The sequence below is a fragment of the Passer domesticus genome, chromosome 7 (assembly GCF_036417665.1).
Source record: "Passer domesticus isolate bPasDom1 chromosome 7, bPasDom1.hap1, whole genome shotgun sequence".
NCBI lineage: Eukaryota > Metazoa > Chordata > Aves > Passeriformes > Passeridae > Passer > Passer domesticus.
In genome coordinates, this window is record NC_087480.1 from 58,222,454 (window position 1) to 58,241,931 (window position 19,478).

The 19,478-nt window shown below is 43.3% G+C and overlaps 1 long non-coding RNA gene across 1 annotated transcript; it reads left to right on the plus strand.

The window, feature by feature from the left end:
• The first annotated feature begins 311 nt into the window (after window positions 1-311).
• On the plus strand, window positions 312-3,711 carry LOC135304160 (uncharacterized). Its single transcript, XR_010365607.1, has 3 exons — window positions 312-441; window positions 2,254-2,326; window positions 3,639-3,711. It is a non-coding gene; the product is annotated as an uncharacterized LOC135304160 (long non-coding RNA).
• Window positions 3,712-19,478: the final 15,767 nt, after the last annotated feature.

The following is a 19,478-nucleotide window of genomic DNA, read 5'->3' on the forward strand; positions in this document are numbered from 1 at the left end:
AGATGCACACCATAAGATAATAATTGTCCTGCTTTTGTGGAGTTTTCATGCTACTCCACTCTCACACTGTAATTTAAACCAATTGCTATTGGCTTAATATATACTGAAGATGACAATTTTATTTTTTTTTCTCAACCCCCTGCTAATTCCTCCCTTCAATTTTCATCTCCCAAGGCCATAGCTAGAGCAATTTTTGTCATGATTATCACTCATCATAATTGAGCCAGCCTAACTCATGATGTCACAATAAGAAATCAACTCTCAAAGCTATTTTGTAGACAACTCATCTCAATAATTCCCCTGCCTTTACCCTGACAATAACCTTACATCTTTTTGGCCTGTTTTTTCTTTTAACTAGCGTAATTGGTTTTGTCATGATGGTAGCAGTGCTTTGAGTGCCAAAAATGTATTCCCAGAGCAGCTGTGATGAAAAACATAGTAGTGAGTTTTGCAAGTCATTATTAGTCATTTGCCAAAAATGCATGGCAGCTCAGGCTCCAAGTGTGTTACCCAGAGGATGCCCAGGAAGGAAAGCTCTGTGTGCCAGGGGCTTTCTTCTTTCCACACAGACAGGACAGGCTTTCACTGAGGGTGGGCAGAATGACTCATGTCCTGCCAGAAAAAGAGCTGGGACCCATTTCTTGGAAGAAAAAAGAATAGAAGCAAAGCCTGATTCACAATGTCTTAATATTTCTTGAAGAAGTGCTTTTGAAGGCTTGCCTTGCTGTCAGTTCAGATTCAGTGACCTGACAGTGTCTTTGCTGTCCTTTTCTCCTTGCTGCATTCCCTAAATTCAGTTATTGCACCTTCAGGGGTTACAAATCCACGCTCCTGAGGTGCAGTTTCTCTGGGCTTTTCAAACCCCTCAGGGTTTGAGCCCATCCCTGTAGACTTCCCTGTGTGATGCTGCAGCTGTGACTCCCTCTCAGCTCCATCCTTTCCATGTCCTCTCCTCATTCCACCCCCCAGGCTCTGCAGCAGTCCTTTGCTGAGCCCTGGGGAGGGGTGACAGGCTGGGAGCAACCCTCAGTTCTCTGATTTCTGCTCTGTTTTAACTGCACCACAACACTTTTTCCCTCTCTGTGTTTGTGGCTGGAAAACATCTGAGACTGTTTTCCTCATTGAAACTTCCATCTGGGTTAATTTTGACAGATCTTATTTTACCTCTCCTCTCCCCAGCCTCCAAGATGCTCCTCTGTTGCTTTTGCACCCATTTTTTGCACACTTTATAAGACTCCCTTGACTCTTCCACATCAAGATATCCATGTGGAACAGGGAGGAGACCTTTCTCTTTAGCAGGGTGGTGGATTTGACAGCATTTTTTTGTGTTTCCCAATAGAAATTCCAACACCCTTGATCACAGCAGTCACTGAGCCCTTCAAACTCTGACTCCTCCAGCTCTACATCCTCTTTGGTATTGGAAGCCACGGTGTTGCTTTGAGTGAGTCAGTGGTGATCACTCAGTTTAAAGCTCTTTGCCATGAGTTAGGAAGCACTTTTGCAGTGTTTAGCCAAAAGCAGGGCAGAAACAGCAGCTCCTGAGGAAGCCCATGCAGGAACAACTGGGCTCCACCAGGTTAGCAGAATGGTTTCTCCAATTTCCCCCCAGGAAATCTCCATCAAGAGCACAGTCCCTGGCTCTCTCCAGCACCCTGCAGAGGTCATTGCCAAGGTCCAGTCTCGGTCAGACAGTCCTGTCTGACCACAAATCTGTCTTGGACGGATTCTGACGGGTCCCTGATGGATCTCTTTTCTATGCATCAGCAGCACAGCAGTGGCTTGTGATTTATCAGATCCTGCTGCTCTGCACAAGTCTTGCCAGAGAGTCTGAACCAGCTCATGTGATAATTTCAAGGGCTTTTGTGGTCTTGATTGGGGAATTTGTCTCTTCAGGTAATATTTTTTCCATCCCTGAGGGCCCTGTGTGAATTTCATGGACTTATTTGGCTCTTTAAGTCCTCCCTTGCTAGGGAGAAAGTTCCTGTGAGCTCATGAATGGCTGTGCCCTGTCTGCCCTTCCATAGGAGCCCTCTTGTTCAGGCCTCTCCAAAATCCACCTTTTATCCTCTGCCACTTTTGATTTGTTGGTGTTTCTTCTTCCACCAGTACCTTTTTTCAAGCCTGGTTTTAAGTACAAGGGAGGTTAAATATATAACATTGTTTATAGCAGACATTTCTACCTCAGTTTAGCTGGAAATGCTGCATGAGGGGTGGTCCTTGCCTCACTCCAAATCACCTTTAATCTCCCACCAGGAATCACTGCCACTTTCCACTGAGTGCTGTGGAACAGCTCAAGCCTGGCTTTGCTTCATGGCCAAGGGCCCAGGTAACCTGTCCTTCTGCAAATTCTCCTTCTGAAGAAATAAAATTCTTCATTTCCAGCTTGGGGGAAAAAACAAAGCACTCAACACCCCACCCCCCCATTAAATAAAAAGAAAAAAAAAAAAAAAAGAAACACCAACCAAAACCAAACAAACCAAGGGAAAAAACCTCATGATCTCAGCAGGTCTGAGAAATTCCTCTGGGGCAGACATTTGGCAGTGTCCTGCCAGCTGAATCCATGGACAGCCTATTTTGATGAGCTCCAGTGAGACCTTGGATTTGGGCAATCTCCAGTAGATGACGAGCTGCTCACCAGAGCCCTTTCAAACCAGCTCAGCTCCAAAAATTGTTTCACTTCCATCAGACGTGTCCTTACCCCCACCCCTTCTGTGTGGGATTTCTTCCTGCTGATAGTTTTTTGTTTTTGTTTTTTTTTTTTTTTTTTTTGCAGTGGACAGGGAGCTTAAAAAGATGGGAAAAATTGTCTTCCTGTGATGCTGTCATTAAATGTATGCTCTGGGAACTGCCTTCTTGGCAGAAATGCGGACAAATAATACATTTCCTTTAGTTTTTCCTTGGAAATACATTAAAAAATGACAGCAGTCACAAAGCTGTATTGTTACCAGTGAATGCTGTTTGGGGAAACCTTGTTTTGCTGTTTCTTTCCATACAAGGTTTTTTTGGCTGCTTTTCTCTTCCATAGGCAATAAAGTTCAAATTTTTGTAGGATTTGGAGCTTCACTTAAAAAAAAAAAGAAGTCAGAACTTGACAAAATGCCCACTAATGGAAGTGGAAAGTCTCCCACTGACTTTGAGAAAGATTTGCTTGTGTCAGAGAACATCCAAGAAATGTTTTATTTTATGGTACTTTCATAGCTCAGGAAATGGTGACTCTTTAAATCACAAGAGTAGATGAATGCTGGCCCACACATTTGCAGAATTTTTATCCTGCTCCAGCATCACTATTTGACTTTGGAATGGACACTGTTGAGGACACAGCACTAATATGGAAATGTCCTATTTTTTCCCCTGTTGTCATCATAGGCTGTCCAAAATTCTTAATTTTTACTTAAAAACATTATTTGGCCGATCACCTTTAAATCTGAAGAAAATTCATTTAGGAATGGGATTCTCCTTTGCATATCAAAAGGAGATACAACATCCAGACAAATCTGGACTGGAAACACAGTTAAAAATTTTAATGGTAGAAGTAGATAACTATAATACACCTCATGAAGGTTTGAGTTAAGGATGGGACATGTAGGATTCTCCATCACTAGATGCCAAAATTGATTTATTTTCTTCTGGGTGCTCAGAATGACTCAGAGGCACCACTGGGAAAGGAAAAATTCAGGACAAGGGTGACCCTGGGCTGTGCCAGAGGTGACAAAAGACCATCATTACAACCCACCCCAAATTTATAATAACAAAACTGCATGAACTTGGTAATTATTGACATCATGCACTTCAAATCTCACTTTTCATCCAGGTGACAGCAGGTTTCATCTGCAGAGAAATGTTCTGGAAAACAGGGACATTCTGCTGCAGCCGCTGGAAAACACAGTGTGGGAGGTGGAAAGGGGTTATAAAAAGTGGAATAAATGAGGTGTTTGATGCAGGTAAAAACGAGGCTCTGCTTGTCTGGCCCTGCTCTGGTGGCAGCTGAACTCTCAGGATGCTTGGTGGCCCTAATCCCTGAAGCAGGGGCATCCCAACACGCTCATGAGGATATTTTGGGGTCTTAGGTTCTGTTAAACCCCAAGTTGTTTTGAAGTAACAGAAGCTGTGAAGTTGACACCAAGAAAGAGGAAAAAGAAGAAAGAAAAGGGGCCCATGTTTTGTGGTTAACAATAAATGAGCGTCACATCTCTTTCCAAAGCAGAAACCTCTAAATTTTTGCTTCTGTCTCATTCAATTATGCTCAAAGGGCCACACTTAAAAACAGCAGGAAAAAGGAGTCAGACCTTTACAATAAAAGACACGAAGCTGAGTTTGGCAGTGCCAGCCTTTGCTTCCTGCAGTTCCCATTCTGGAGAACAGTCAGGACGTGAAGTCAGGGCTGGGCTGGTGCCAGGGCTGGCAGGTAACCCCTGACACCTGGGCATGTCCTGGGCTGGCAGCTGTGTACCCACCCATGCTCACTGCCAGGCTCTTCCCGAGCATCTTAATAAAGACATTTCTGATGGCAGATTAATCAGGTTGCCCATTTCCCTGTCTCAGATAGAAAATTTGGAAGAAATGCTACAAAAGAGCTTTTGTAGAGTTTTCTTGACCTTTTTCTTGACCAAGACACAAACTCCCAGAGACTTTACATCTGAGGTATTTAAATCTCTGAAGCTGGACACAGTGGGTCCACATATCTTGTTCTGGACCAGTGTAAATCTCCTTTCTTGAAGGTTTAAGATCCCCAGATAACCCAAAGATAGGGTCCCCAGTTCATACCCTTCCTGGGATTGCACTTGAAATTCTTTTCTCTCTCCCAAGTTTATTAGTTAACGTCCAGACATTTTAGTATTTCCATGCTATGGCTTGAGGTTGTTGTTGTGGATTGGAGCAGCTGATGGGAATCTTAGGCAATTAGGAAATCTTAGGCACAGGCTCAGAGCTGCCCAGGCTCCCACAAACATTCCTGTGCCTCCTGCATGGCAGCCATGCCTCTAAGCCTACTCTCACGCTCTGATTTTTTCACCAGCATGGAAGGAAATCACACAGATGCCTCTGTTCCCACTTTTATTCCAGCTACATAAAATGCTGAGAGCCTCTCCCACTTTTGCTGATTTGTTTCAAAATTTGTTGGAAGCTAAGGAGAGGTAAATGGGATACAGAAGGGATGGTGCTGAACCCAGATGGGATACTGAACTGAAAAAAGTACTTGGACAGGGAGATAGGTAAGGAAATGTGCTAGAGCATTAATACAGAATAAATCTTCCTCTATTGTTTTTCTTTTCCAAGTAAAATCCTAACAGTTCCTCATTTACAGTTTGGATATCTGAAATGTTTGACACACATTAACTTCACAATGTTAATTATTGGAGTCTTTCTGGAAGTCTCCTGAGGCATTTGGTGTGGAACTGTGTGCCTCAGCAGTTCCTGCACAGGAGAGGTGGCATCTTCTCCTGCCACCTCTTTGCTGTGCTGGCTGCTGCCAGGCTGTGCCATCTTCCCTCCAGGGTGTCAACACCAGCTTGGAAAATTCATTCCCATTTGTAACTCAGCCCTGTGCAGCAGGCACAGAGAGGATGTGCATCTTTTGGAGCAGGGATTGCATCAGGGTCAGCAGAAGGGACAGAGACCCACAGGTGGTTTAACTCAGAGCCTGGAGTGGAGCAGCAGCAATCTGCCTTTCCCAGGAGCAGGGCTGGAGACTCTGCTCAGCACTCAAGCCTTGGCATTCCTGACATCCAGGGGGTTCCGTGCTGAGTCCCAGCACTCTGGAGAGCCTTTCTTTCAGCAGGTTCAAGCTTGGAGCAAGCCACAGGCTGGTTTGTGTGTGCACAAGAGCCGGGGCTCGGGCTGGGCAGCCAGGGAACCACAGCCAGTGGGAGAAGCTGAGCTGAAAGCTTCAAGCTCTGCTTTGTTCCCCATGAAGCCAGGGAACATTGGATTCTCCTGCTTACTGGGGAGGCAGGAAAGACAGGAATTTCAAAACTTCATTCCTTCAATTCGCCCTTCCCTCAAAAATGCTGCTCTTCCTTCAATTTCTTCTCTGGTCTCCAGCCTAAGCCAAGTTTTCATAACTCCTTTTTTCCCCCCACCCTCTGGTTTGAATTATTGCAGTGTCTATCAGTTTTAGCTGACATTGTGAATAAACTCTCATAACGCAGAGAACATCTTGCTTTCTAAATCACTTAAGTGATAATCAAATTTAGCAGGATGATTTAGAGCCCAGGAAGTTTGCAGGGTGTGTTTATTTTACTAGATTTTTTTTGTACACAGAAGTGACCGTCCTGCTAACTGTCCATATGAAGAACTTTAATTCAGAACTTTCCTTCACTACCCCATTTCCACTTTTACTGTGATCCTGTGTTTTGGAGGATGCTAAAATCACAGCTTTTGTTGCTGGAGATGAACTAATGCTGAAAACTCCCCAGAGAGAAATGAGCTTTCATCCAAGTGTGGGCCAGACAGCCAATTATTTTTCCTTAATAAGAACAACTGCTTGATGCTGCATCATACATGAAACTAATAGTAAGTTAAATAATAGCAACAACAGCTGGTGGAAAGTGAAAGAATAGCAGGAAATAGCTCCTCAGGCATCCTATAGTTAGCTTGTGGCCTTCATTGGCACAGGAGATGGTGGTGATGACTGCTATTGTACAAACACCATGGCTCCTGCTCAAGAAAAACCAATCCTTATCTGCCTGAAAACTCTCTGTGGGAGGTTCCTGGAAAAGCAGGGTGCAGTGGTAAGGTGGGAATGACAGGCAATGACTTCATGTGCAGGCAAGGTGAATGCTAGCCATGGATAGGAAACCCTGTCTGGGTTCTTTGGAGGCTTTCTGGGAAGCTTAAATAAATAACATGGGGATTATTATTCCTGGAATCATAATGCTTAATCGGTCATAGAATCAAGGAACGTGGAACAGTTTGGGTTTGAAGGGATGTTAAAGATCATTTCATCCATTCCTCGTGGGCAGGGACACCTTTCACTGTCCCAGGTTGCTCCAAGCCCTGTCCAGCCTGGCCTTGGACACTTCCAGGGATCCAGGAACAGCCACAGCTTCTCTGGGAACCTGTGCCAGGGCCTCACCACCCTCACAGGGAAGAATTTTTTCCTAATATCCCTAATCTAAATCTACCCTCTTTCAGTTTAAATCCATGCTTCATTTTTCCTAAGCTCCCTGAAATCAGCTGAACAGAAGGGGGTTTCGTGCACAGCAGTTGTCAGATTCCCATTGCAAAATCACTCCTCAGCTCTAGCTGCCTCCAGCCTGACTCTGCAGAAAAACTTCTCCAGCCTTATTTCGGATCCTAATGCCTGGGAATTAAATGCTGTAGAGCCATGGAAAAGCAGTCTGTGAGCTCCCAAGCAGCATGAGGGCCGGCAGCCTGTCCCCAGCCTGATATTTCCATCCCTGCACTGACAGGTTCTGCCTCAGGCAACTCTAATTAGAGGTAAGATTGTGTGAGGATCTGAGCAAATTTATTCAGTTATTCTGCATATCTTGACACCAGCAAGGTTTTCTCCAGAGTCTGCACATTAATTTTGACATTAAATTTCCTTTATAGGTTTCTAAGTTCATACTTCTAATAAACTTGGCCTGCACTTTTCCCACTGATGACCACAATATGCTTCATTTTAAGACCGATGGAACAAGCTGAGATTTTTCTGGTTGTTTTATTAATGGAAATTACACAAGGAGCTAAAACATGCTTGAACCTCTTATCAGCACCATCAGATATATATCACAGTGTTACTTGGGAAGGGCTGTCTGCACAACAACTGGAAAAGGTGTGAGTCATCTCTTCTTACCCCATCTCTGTGAGGGGAACATCACACCACAGCTCATAAGATGCCATTGAATGTGAAAAGGAAGATTTCAGCTATCAGGCCTTATCGCTGAGATTTTGCAATAGAAATGACCCGTGATTCACTTCTAATTTTGGAAGGTTTGGCAGTTGTTGGGGTGGGTTTTTTTTGTTTTTTTTTTTTTTTTTTGAGTGAATGAAAAGCAGCAAGGAATGCATCCTGTGAGATCCAGAGCTTTCTGTTGTAGAAAGGCATTGATGCTGTTTGGACACATAAAGGGCAAAGGACTTGCCAAACAGTTGTGTCCTGACACTTCACTATTGGCTGAAAATTGACATCCACACAGGATTCCCTATCAGCTCAGATGTCTCGTGTTCTCATTAGGTTGGCTCAGGAGCTGCTTTTTCTGCAGCCATGAATTTGTGCATACCTCAAGAGCGCCATTCCAGCTGTCTTGCTGCAGATCTGCCATCAGCCACGGAGGTCATGTACATCTGATGGCCAGAGGGACAAATGAGTCTGAGAAAATCAATAAAAGCCCTACAGAGCAGCCCAGGAGCAAACCAAATGGGGATCTGCTGCAAACCCTACAGTTTCAAGCATTTGGTGCAAATTTCAGAAAGCTCAACCCCAGTGAGAACCATTGCGTTACTAAGTAAATTGAAGCATTTTGCAACTGGTGCCTCTGTTCTCTAGGCTGTTTTTTTTTTTTTTTCCTGACTGGCCAAATTTCATCCCAATATTCCTGTACAGTCTCTTTTCCAAGAAATGAACAGCCAAGCTGTGGCCAGTGAGTGTGTCATGGGAACATGAGCGGGAAGGGACACTTAGAAGCAAGGACTACCCAAAACCTTGATAATTAGCTTGATTGGAGTGATTAATATGAACTATACAGAACAAAATACAAAGTTTGGGAAGTTTGGGGTGGAAGCAAACAGTGCAGATTCCCATGAACTCCTCTGCTCCCTGTCTGAGTTCTGCTCTTACCCCAAATGTTCACATTGTTTACTCCTTGCAAGACCTGGATAGTCACGTTGACCAAATATTGGGTTTACAGTTATGATTAATCTTTTGTTCTTCTTGCCAAGGACAAACAAAACATAATGATGGAGCAAGAAGTTCAGCTGAAGTCTTCAGGCAGTTTGAATGAAGGACAGATGTTGGTCGAGAGGACAGATGTTTGTCTAGAGGACGCTGTGACTCAGCCATTCACATCTGTATTACCTCTGGAAATATCACAGGGTTTTGCAGGAGGGCAGCTGGGTAGTTTTAAAAGCTCTTTCTGGCTTTCAGATCCATGACTCCGTGTATCCTCCCATTTAAAACAAAGCATTTTCCTGAGGATTTTAGAAAGTTGAACATAAACTGCTGATTCCTGGGTGGAATAACTCCCTCCAGCCATCATGAGCTGTGAAATGCCTCTTTTACCAACATCATTACAGCTCTTATTAAAAGTCCACTGGACTCTGCAGCTCTTCACTAACCCTTGTTGGCCTTAGGCTGAGGCATTTATACACAGAAAAAGCTGTCTTAAAAATTTTTTGGGGTTGGGTTTTGCCACCACTTTACATAATGAACATGACTGAGGTTTGGGTAATTGTTCCAATGGTGAAAACCAGCAGAAATCGAGCTCACCTGAACAATCACTCTTGTCTGATGATCTGGGATGAATTAGGGCCCTTTGCAGATGTCTGAAAACCAGTTCATACCCTTTGCTTCGTGGGTGAACTGTACAAAACCCACTCAGTGTGCCATGCTGAATGTCGTGTTTGTTTTTGGCCGCGGGCTCGGCGGGGAGCCGCGCAAGCAGAGCGCGGGGAGCGAACGCGCGCACCCAGAGGCTGCCAGGCACACGGTGCCAGTCTGGGTGAGCCCCACGCAAACACCCAGTCCAGACAAAGTCATCTGCAGACAGAAGCCAGCTCTGATGTCAGAGGAGATCAAGTGTTGATAAAATTGCCCGAACCGGGGAGCCGGAGGGTTTTTGTGTTAAATTCGGGTAGTGCTTAGTGGGGATGTTTGTGTTCTGGTTGAGTTAATGGAGATTTTGACTTAATGTATTGCTTCAGACTTCCTAATTCTGCATCCAAGATCTGAGAAAAACTTTTGCCTTACTTAGTCCTTAGATGTCTTTCTGGACTGCAGTGTGCTGAGCCCATCTCTGGGTGAGACCTCAGTACTGTATCACAGTATTCACAGAATTCATAGATTTACTGGGTTGGAAGAGACCTTCAAGACCATCAAGTCCAACCCAGCCCCAACACCTCAACTAAACCCTGGTACCCAGTGCCACACCCAGGTTTGTTAAACACACCCAGGGATGGGGACTGCACCACCTCCCTGGGCAGCCATTCCAGAACTTTATCACCCTTTCTGGAAAAAACTTTTTCCTAATATCCAACCTATATTTTCCTTGATGCAGCTTGAGAGTGTGTCCTGCTAATGTGTCCCCCCTGATGCCTCCAGGATGCTGCCTGGAGTGGACAGGTGTGTGATCCCAGGGATAGACCAACTCACCTGGACCCCAAGTCCCCTTTCCATGTCTGCTGCCTCCCACAGACACAGTGGATCCATGCACTGCAGCAGCTGTTCCCAAATGAGTGCCATCACCTCCAGTTCTGTGGATCCTCTGGAGTGTGTGATGTGGGGCTGGTGTGGGCAGTGACTCAGAAACTTTGCATATTTATTTGCCTTTCCAGGAAGGGCCTTGAAGTAAGGAACAGCTGAAGCCCAGCAGCTGAGCAACACTTGCAATATGGAAGTACACTCCCAGCAAAACTCCTGTGATGAAATAAAGCACAGGCTCCATCTGATCTGTGCCACACTTCTGTCATTAGAGCTGTGGCATTTCTTCTTGAGGCTTTGGTCATTCTCTTATCATGTAAATCACAAAGAACCTACTGCCCTTGCCCAGAGCACTCAAAAATACTTAACCAGCCCCTTTCTATGCTGCACTGCTCCTCTGAGGCCTCCCATGCCTTATCTGAGATCTGCATCACATAATCTGCTTTGTACCTCTGCAATTGTATTGATTGTCATGGTTGCAGAAGTGGTTGATCAGATCCCAGTCTGTCCTGAGGCTGTCCTGCCAGCATCTGCACACACTCTGTTCTGGAAGGCAAACTCTTAGCCTGACTTCTGGAACACAGCGACAAAGTTTCCCCAAGCCAGAATAACAAACAAACTAACAAACAAAACTTATTCATGGGAAGTGATTTAGAGTGCAGAACAATCTGTCTCTCACTAATCAGGTTAGGGTCATAATAAGCACCATGAAAGAGAAAGCCTGACGTGTGGTTCCTGTGGTGGGACAGATGTCCCACAGTCTGTGTCCTGGGCTGTCTCTTTTTGTTCCCAAGGCACTGTCCTGCCCTGCTCTGCCTCAGGACCAGCTCCAGCCTCTCCCAAAAGATTGTCTCCTTTGCTTCCAGCTGGGCAGATATTTGATCTGCTGGATGCTTCTCTCCTCTGCCCCCTTGGGCCGTGACATGTGAATGAGCACTGGGACTGAGCAATGGCATGGCAGGTCCTGGAGAGCTGCTCTGAGCAGTCCATGGGGACATCACAGTCCTGGCATGACCACAGCAAGGGCCACCTTCAGCTGTGGCCCCTCCCAGGCATGGGTGTGCAAAGATGAGGTGTGCCTGTGCCCCCTTCCCCTCATTAGGAAAAGCTCTAGGGAAGATGCTCTTTCATATTTCCTCCAGCTGCCCCCAGAGTCACAGAAAAGCCCTGAAATGAGGGAAGTCATATAATCTATGTTTTGGATTTGGCTTAAAAGTGAGTTAACCCCCCTCCCTTTTTTCTTTTGGTGGAATTTCCTTTGTTTTACTGAACAGCTGCAGGCTGCAAGGTCCCAGAATTGTAATTTTGGCCACCATATACTGTCACAGTGTGTATTACATATGCAATAAAGCCTGACTATTGCGTCCTCTGGGCACACTTTAAAATAATTGCTCGTAAAAGCACATACTCATCTCAGCTGCACTCATCTGAGGGACCAGTGACAAAAAAGGTTCCCTGACTTCCCAAAATACTAGTTGTCCTTATTCTCCTTGTAGCTCTCATTGTCCCCAACCTCAAACCCAAGATTTTCCAAGGAAGTCACACAATATTTCTCTCTAGCACTTCAACCTTGCTCAAGGCTGCATGGAGGTGGCCCAAAATGCAGCAGAAAAAGCATCTTGGGGACAAGGGGGTGGCAGAGGAAAGAGAGTGGGATTGTCCTGTCTGTCCTGTAGGAGATGAAGGATGAGACCACAGCAAAAGATGTTGGCTTGTCTGTGAGCACATGATGTCACCCTGATGTCTGCCATCCCTCTGGTGTTGTTCAAACATCAAAACTCCTGTGGAACACCAAGGAAAAACAACTCCTCCAGCCAACACAGCCTACAAACCCCGGAGACTTTTCATTTCCTCCATCTCTCCAATCCTCTGTGCAAGCAAGGAGCCCATAGCCCACTCTTGGCTCTTCCACCTGGTCTCAGGGTGACTATTAGAAATTAGTGATGAGTGAACATCCAGTGCTTTGCAGTTTGGGATCACTTGACTTTAAATAAGCATCCAAACGTTCACAGCAGAACCAGCCAAAGCTCATTTGTCTTGAAATTTTCTCACGCCATTTCAGGCACAATTTCTTCTGGCCACAGCTGGGAGTATCAGGAGAATAGTCCTCTTTGCTGTGTTTTGGCATGGTTGGCTCTAGTGCTAGCCAGAACTGCAAGAAAAATTATCTATCTATCTATCTATCTATCTATCTATCTATCTATCTATCTATCTATCTAATCTATCTAATGTATTTTATGTGTGTGTCCAAAAACTCTAGACCCTTAGAACCCTAATGAATCTTTTATCAAAATTTGTCTGAGTTGGACATAACATTTTGGAAAGTGGTTGCTCATTTCTAACCTAAAACTTACTAGGAATCAGAATTTTAGTCCATTTGAAAGAAAAGAATTCAAGAGATCTGACTCTGTGTGTGTGTTCTCAACTTTATCCATTTTCAGAAAGTTATGGGTGAAAGTTTATCAGCTGACAGCTCATTGTGAGAATTCCAGGTAGGAGCTTGCAATATTTACACAAGGTGTTTCATTGTGAGCCCTCAGAATGGGAAAGCATTAAAACTCCAGAAATACACAGAGCGAGCTGCATAAAATGAATTCTCTTGCTTTCATTTTGGTACTTGCAAGGAATCTTTGCCAGTCCTCTTTCCATTCCAGAGCACAGCAAAGCCCATAAAAGAGCAGAAGAGTGTCTGCTCTGTGCAACATTTCTGCTTGTTTATAACAGGAGGCTGGGGGAGAAAAAGGGTTGAATTTATTGCAGCTGGTGGGGGAATCTGGTTTTGTCCATTTTACCTGATTGTCACTGAAACCATATGCACAATATAAGTGCAAAGGAACATACCTGTAAAGAATTTCTGCTGTGGAGCATTCTGCAGGGTTTTCCTGAAGCCTGACCTTCAGCAATCATGGTTTTGCCTTGTTTTACAGAGATCTAATTGTTCCTAATTTCCTGTCGATAAATGGTACAAGGTGTGGAGTTGCACTTTTAATGTTAAATTTCAATCATTTGTCTGATTTAATAGATGTGAATGGCTCTTTCAAGCCTAAGTGCTTTCGGTTCATGTAGGACATGTTTGTACTGAAAATCTATTTTGAGTGGGTAAAGCCATTTTTCAGGAGGTAGGAGAATATTTCCTACCTGCAGCTGCCGAGCTCTGGGGGAGCTGTGGGCACAGGGCTGGGATCTCCTGATCTCCAGAAATCAGCTCTGTAGGAGGATTTTTCTTTTCTCCCAGTGCAAATCACCACAGATTCTCACTTGCCACAGGCTGGTCACATGCAGCTCAGCTTTAGGGTGGCACAGGGATAATGCTTCCTCCTGGAGCATTGTTGGTCCTTTGGGATCTTTCTCCTCTTACCCAAGACTTCCAGAAAAGACAACTCTTTTTAATGTCTGGGTTTCTGTGGAAATCACAAACATTTCTTGCAGTAAGCTGCTTTTTTTGCCACCAGTTTATCTTGTTGTCACTGATAAGGTGCTTCCTTAGGCGGGGGTAGGCTGGAAGGAAATTGGTGCATCCAATTTAGGGATTAAATTTTCGGGGATTAGCTCTTCCACCTCCTCCTCTTGTCTGCAGAGGCAGGTGAGGAAGCTCCACACATTCCTGCTGTGCCCTTGGAGCACAGGAGCTGCAGCTTGGGATCCCTGAGGGAGCAGCCAAGGACACTTCTGGCTCTGGGAAAGGAGTGCAAGGCTTGAAGCCTCTCTCAGAGCCCCCATCTGAGTCTCTTCATCCCAAATACAAAGCAATATTTCTGCTGGACCTTGACCTTGCTAGGTGTGGTGCAAGAAGTAGTGTTTCCACCAGATAATGCTTCAAAGAGGGAATAAAATCCCAGAGAAAATTGCTTTTGAACCGAGGTGATGCAATTAACCATTGGCAAAACTGTTTCAACAGGATGCAGGAGAAATTATAAGAGAATTATTAATGATTTCTGATAAGCCAGCTCAGGCAAAGCAGTTTGTGTACAGACAGTGAGTACTTGATTCTGTTGTAGACATGAGTAACTCTTCAGTAAATTGCAATTTACTGAAATTTTTAAGTCAGCAGTCATTACCCTGCAGTGATTAATCTACAGATGAATTTAGGCCTATGTTGCTAAACACTGTTTAGGAACAGATTAAAAAGATATTTGACTCACCACATAATTTCCCAGCCAGTACGGATCCAGAGTAATTATTCAAGTTACAATGTCCTTGTGTTTGGTGTTTTTCATTCAGTTTTGCACACTATTGTGAAACAATGTTAATTTTGTCTGAGTATTTTCTCCCTTTCTAAAGCACTCAATTGCACCCAAAAATCTATTTGTTTCTGAATATATGGAACAATTCTTTTATTTGAAGTGTGTGATATTGCTTTTAGAGTTCTGAATCTCTGAGAAGCGTCTGCTTTTGCTATGAAAAAAGATGTGTATCAGAACTTTTCCTTAGCATAGAGTGTGCTTTAATATAATTCAAGTCATAGCTAATCCCCTCCTGCACAGATAACATTTCATACTCCAATTTTGCTCTTTGAGCTTTCCAGCCTTTCAATTCCAGCTCTGGATCCAGATCAGATTTCCTCACTTAAATAGCTCCCCTGTCTGTTTTGTATAACTCCCAATGGTTTACAGGGTATCTTTGTTTCAAAATCTGTTTCTCTGCTCTGCTGGGACCACATATGTCTCTGTTGTGTTTAACTATCCTCTGCAACCTGTTAATATAGCATAATGGCTTTGCAAAGATAAAAACCTCACCAACAAAATAATACTTCTTTCATTACAAAATGGAGGCTGGGAAGAAAAAAAAAAGAAGTAGAGTCTTGAAACGAAAAATATTTGAAGAGAAGAAATATCTAGGTCACAGCTTTTCTCAATTTTTGTAATTTAATGCAGCCTGGAATAATTGCTGCATGCATTCTTTTGAAATCAAGTCCTATAATGCACTCATTGCTCAATCTCTATTTTCAGATGTTGCTGGTAAGATGCAACATTCTGTTTTCCAAACAACTACATTGTAAAAATGCTAAAAAAGTAAGTTGAATGAGAGTTTATCCAAATATTGAAAATATATATGTGAAATCCACATCAGCCTGATAGTTGGTGGGTTCTTCATGGGAAACTGACTCCACTTCTGAAGATGCCACAGCCACCAAGTCCCAAACTCTGGAGAAATAAATACTTGAGTGAGGGACAAGTAAAAAGGGGGAAGTGAAAGATTTATGGCTCCAGTCTCAGCTAATCTCAGGGAAATATGAGGAAATTAAGCAGTGCATCAATGATGCAGAGGTTTTCAATGCAGATTCCCTTCAGAGAAAACAGTGTAATTGTACATGAGCTGTTTTTCAAGATTGTGCCCTTTTCCTCTTACATTTTAAGGTCACATTAGAGCAGTTTAAAAACACGAGGAGGTAAAAAGTTTAAAGGCTTTGTGTATAGTCCCTAGGAGTTACCTGGCAGTCCCAGCTTTGCATCACAAAAAATGACTGGAAAACCAGTTTTGTGAGGTTTGTATTGCTCAGGAATGCAGGGAGGGGGAGATTCTGGGCAGACAGCAGCAGAAAAGCAACTGCACCTTCACTTGTCACTCTCAGAAAAGAAAAAGTGGGCATATAATACCTTTGGGCTGACACAAAATAGGTTTTAATTTCCCTCTAGCCTCACATTTTTCTACACCCCGCTTCATGTGCCACCAGGTCAGGGGTAAGATGGAAGATAAAGACTGAACAAAAGTATCTCCTTATCTGCTGAGAGAGAAAACACTGGCGTGTTTTCAGATCAGGCCTAAGTGTTTGAGAAGCCAGCCCGGCTACACAGAAAGATTGTTTTCCACTCCACGGCGAAAAATGAAGCACTTGAAAAGTCTCAGCGTGTTTCATGAAAAATTGTTGACTGTAAGTATGAAGTGGAGCTGACAAGGTGGTGTTAGGCATTCACTGGAATTTCTGGCCTCTGATATTGGTAGACTTTGCCTCTTTCCACTTCTGTTGTGTCTGTGGAGAAGCAGTTTTCAAATGGGAAAAGAGGGAAAGCTTCGGTTGCCCTCGTGAGTGGTTCTTTACCCTTCCTCTCCACCACTGCAGTCCCTCACCAGCCCTTCAGCAGAGCCAAGGCCTGTGCTGGGTTTTAGGTGGGGTTTGGAATTTAGGTCTGGACCATCTCTGAGGCTGATCAGCCTGGTGTGCTGCCCACAGAGTTCAACATCATCTGAAAACAAGTCAGGAACATCTATCCCCCTGTTACTCATTGCCACATTTCTGGTCTTGCTACTGGTGACCTGACAGTTTTTCCTTCAGATAATTCCCCTCTGCCCAGATAAGTTGCTATGGTGTTTTTAACAGCACAAAGTACTGACTTTTTTTCTTTTTTTTTTTTTTTTCTTTTCCCCATTTCCTATAATTGATTTAATGCAGAGATCTGACTAGCCCTGCAAAAGAAAAATCAGAAAAAACTTTAATTAAGATTTAACTTTAATTGAGATTTTTATTTTAATTTTAATTTTTAACTTTAATTGAGCTTTTTCCTATCAATTCAAGTAGGTGCCTCTCTTTTTACTCTTGCAGGACTAGGGGTTAACCAATTGAGCTCAGTAATTACTGATACAACAACCAAGCTGGTTTAAGTGGCTTTTCAGCCAGATTTTTAATTACACTGCGCAGATGGGTCAGATTTTAAAATACTTTTGCCCTGTTCAAATTTAATTATACAGTTTGGGGTTTGTTTTGTTTTGAGAAGTCATCACTATGTCCATATTAACAAAATTGTCTGGATTGCCCTTTCCAAGCTGTTAAGTCTTAGTTTTTATTCTTTATGCTGATGGTGGTAATTGGATTGAACCAAGGGCTTTTCTTTGGTTGGTCTGTGGGATCTTTTTTTCCCCTATTCACATGATTAGTCATAATGACCATAAACAGCCCTATTTCCATCTGAATCAGTGGAGACACTCTGACTAATGTAGAAGTCCTTATACAGCAGAAGCTGAAATTTCTTTGTGTTTTCTGATGTTGAAAGTTCATCTTAGAATTCACAATAAGTACTGTGGTAGTGTTCCAGATAGGCACAACACACTCTGCTCCTGCCCCCAAAAGTCTCTTCATCAGATACAAACAGCATCAATCAAATAATTAATCCACTGAATAATAATTTATTTTTTTCCTTATCTAGAATAATCAAAGAACATCATCACCCTTCTTAATCAGTACAAAATTTTCTTCACAAATAATTGTTCACCTGCTATTTTTTCTTATCACTATTGAAATACCATCTGAGATTTTACTTTTGTTTTTATTAGCCACTAGATTTACAGGAAAGCGTAACACAACTTCATTCCATGATCAAAGCAATACTCCACTTGGTGCCAAGTTTCCAATATAAATACTCATGTTATAAAAATATCTTTCCATTAATTTGTTGCTTCTATAATTGTTCTTGTCAGTAAATGCGTTCATTACTGGAAAGAGAAACTTTAAAAGAACGTAAGACCAGTTACAGTGCATTCAATAAGGCATTAAAATGAGTATTCCTGGGAACCTTTTTTGTAGTATTTTCCCAGCAGTACATCTTCCAATGGACAGCTCTACAGTAAGCTCAGGGAGAGAAGGAGCCCAGGTCATTTTCCATGGAAATCCTGGTTCATTTAGCCCAGAGACTGCAAGACTGGACACTGTTTGGCAAGACATAATTCAATAACAACATCTTCCCTGCCTGGGAATATAACTCAGTTGCTTGGTTTATCTGAGAAACCTTCTGTGTTTGTAAGCACAGAAATCAGCAGCTGGTTAAGAGGAGGATTGGAAGCAATTTTGTTTGAAAATGTGACCCTTTTCAAACAGCAAACCTCAACTATCTGTATTCTTTCAGTAACCTGAGATGAGTGATTATTTGAGAGAGCCTAAATGCACATCCATTCTTGGTGGCAAGCCTTGTATTTTCATATCCGTTCCTCAGATGGAAAAGAAACACAGAGAAATTGCAAAGAAAGGCCTTTTCCCTCCCTGTTTGCAGAGCAAAGTCAACAGGGCAGAGAGAGCTCAGGAATTTTATTGGAGATTTCACAACTTAGCTGCTGGACCGTGGTATCCCTTCACCTTCCCAAGGCAGAAAAGTCCCTCCTCTCCTCTCATCATCACCTGACGCCCATGAGTCACCTTCAGCAACTGTTCAGATAGGAAATGCAATTTAACTTTGTTCCATGCTGAAACAAAGGTGCTGGAATCAAGAAATCATAACCGGCTGGGCCTACAAGAAACAATTAAATGGAACCTTGTAACTGGATTAGAAGGCCACGATTCCACCTTAAATTTCTCTGGTTTAGACCCGTTTGGAGTGAAAGACATTGAAGAACTGCAGGAGTAGAACAAAGAAGCTCACAGCAGATAAAATTACACCTGAGACAATGAGAGGCTTCATCCTACTCTGGTGTCATAAATTTAGAGTTTTGTAACAGATTCATGCATTACATCAGTTTTGCAGTCAGGGACCAATACATCTCCTGTCACCTGTGTAATCACACACACAAGTCATAGCTGCACACAAAAAAGAGCAGGATTTACTGCTCTGTAATATTTTATTCGTATTAAATCTCAGACTTTGTTCTTTTTGCCGTATTTTATACTATCACCTCAGTCATCAGGAAGAGATGCCACTCTGCCCCAGTATCATTTTCTGTGGTACAAAAAAAGGGGGGAACAATTTCTTCCAGCAAAATTTGTAGTGATGAGGCAGAAAACTCTCCCCAGGACACAGCCTGCCCCTCAGCCTTAAACTGTGTGTTTCATCTGTGTGTGCTGGTGTCAAAACCTGAGCTGTCAGTCCTTGGAGTCAGTAGAGGGAAACAGGAACCTAAAGGACCTCAACCACTTCCTCTGCAGTAGCCACTACTCCTTAAATTCACGTGTTTCTCCCCACTGGATTTAAGAGGGACATCATGAACCTCTCACTGTGTTCAAGTCTTTGTGTGTTGTTAAGGAGCAGGGAAGAGGATCCACTGACAAAGACCTCATTCATCCATCTTCCAGTTTTACCTGTGTTTCCTTTACATATTTATTTTTCTGGCTCTTAGTGGGTTAAAGGGAAAGCCCCGCACTGCTGGAGCTGCAGGTTAGTACTCTGAGATTTGGAAGGATTTTGCTTTCTTGTCAGGT